Source organism: Asparagus officinalis, chromosome 8, assembly GCF_001876935.1.
Source record: "Asparagus officinalis chromosome 8, Aspof.V1, whole genome shotgun sequence".
Classification (NCBI taxonomy): Eukaryota; Viridiplantae; Streptophyta; class Magnoliopsida; order Asparagales; family Asparagaceae; genus Asparagus; species Asparagus officinalis.
Window position 1 is genome coordinate 19,568,758 of NC_033801.1, and position 1,904 is coordinate 19,570,661.

The window sequence follows — 1,904 nt, forward strand, 5'->3', positions numbered from 1 at the left end:
CTCTGGTTTAAGAATCTCATTAGCATCCGTCAACCATATGTATATTCCCGTTTATGGTTCCCTCTCCTGCGCTGCTTTCTTGGTAAGGAGATCCCTCCTACATGCTGATTTCCCTCTTCTTCTTATGCTACATGGGTTTGTTTCCTGTACTCACTTGCCCGCTATCCTAGGTATGCGGCCAGCCGGTTTCCTCGGTCGTCTTGTTCCGCGCTCTCTCTCCAATTGGGGCTCCCTCCGGACGCTTCTCCTTTCCTCGATTCTGAATTGTATTGGGGTGGGCTCTTCGTTCTCGTCCTCTTTGTCATCGTAGTTGTTAGTATGTATTCCCCACTGCTCGACGGAGTTGTGGTATGGTCACGCGTAGAGCTTCCCGTGCTGCTACCGTACACATCACTTCTACAGCGCTACACCATAGCATTCGACCTGTACCATTTCCATGGACTGACTTCAATCAATCTTGCTTCAATGCATTATCATATGGGTCGATGATATGCCAGCGTGATTCTTTCTTGCGGGCTGCTCGTGCTTTACGCTCTTTAGTCTTATTCGTAACATGCAGCTGTACTTCTCTGGATCTGCCCTCTATTGTCTACACTAGCCTCGTATCTTTCCCTATGCTACATTACAGACCTTGTGCCTTTCGGGCAATTGGTGACCAGTGCCTCATTTCATAGACGATTTCCCTTCGTTATCGTCAACCTATTCGTTTGCGTATACATTATGCATCGATCCGGCCAGCTACTTTCTTTGATCCGATTCTTCCACATGATGCGTAGTGGTTTACTGAACTGTTAGTGGCATCATCCTCTTGCTTTGCGTCCTCATATACTAGTGAGCTATCTCTCTTCGTTTCGTTCCATACGGGTCGCGGCAAGCAAGAATTGACCATTCTTCCGAAGTGACTCTTATCGTCTCCTAGGTACCTCCGCCGCTATTATTCATACTCTGTTACAGCTTTGCCTCGCTAGGAGGGGTCTTTCCTTGCGCGTGGGAGGACCGGATCGTTGGGCGCCTTCACCTCTCCTTAAAACCGAAATCTACCGCGAGCGAACAAAAAATGAGGAAAAGGTAAACAATTGCATCTGATCGACACGATATTCGTATCTCAAACTAAAAGCCCTTCGTTACGTGGTTAAAAGACTCTCCCAGCGCCCCTACGGTCAAAACGATTGCCGCCCAGCATCGCCGCTAAAGAAATCGCCTCAACTTACTAAAAGCATACAAAGAAAAGGCGGTCCACTACGGCCGGATCGATACGACTAGTGAATACAAATAGTCTCAAAGTTTTCCATCAGGCTTGATGAAGATTTTAGGAAGGAAGATCATGGGATCCATTTGGATGAAGCAGCGAAGGGTTTGAGGGATGCGACCCTCACACAAGGGAACCTTCCTTGAGTAGTTGGCCGCAGAGTAATCAGAAATGCAAGTCGGAGGGGTATTGCGAACAGGGTGTCCGTTGCGCAAGCACCCACCATAGACTAAATCCAAGACAAAGAGAGAAGAGCAAAGGCAAAACGAGTCCCGTAAATAAGAAAGCGTAGAGCGATCCTTCAAGAGTGAAAGAACTGAAGGCGACCAGTTCGACGCCTAGCGTCCAAAAGACCCGGCAAACGGTTTCTGGCGAACAGGAAAAAAGCGCAAGCTCCACACGCGGTCGCTGCCCCCAGAAGCGGATAAGAAGCGAAGGAGAATTTCCATCTTTTTAGTAACTCGCCTCAAACTCGCGTTTTTTCCGTCGATAGGGAAAACTAAGCCTGAGAAGCAATTTCTGTCTGGGCAACCTCATCTAGGCTTCGCGTCTTTTCTTTCTCCAAGCAACGAAGCAAGCCTCGTGGTATCCGAGATGCAGTACTCCTTCAGGCCGGACAAAGTGAGGCTGCGCTGTTTCACAATAGTGCTGTGAT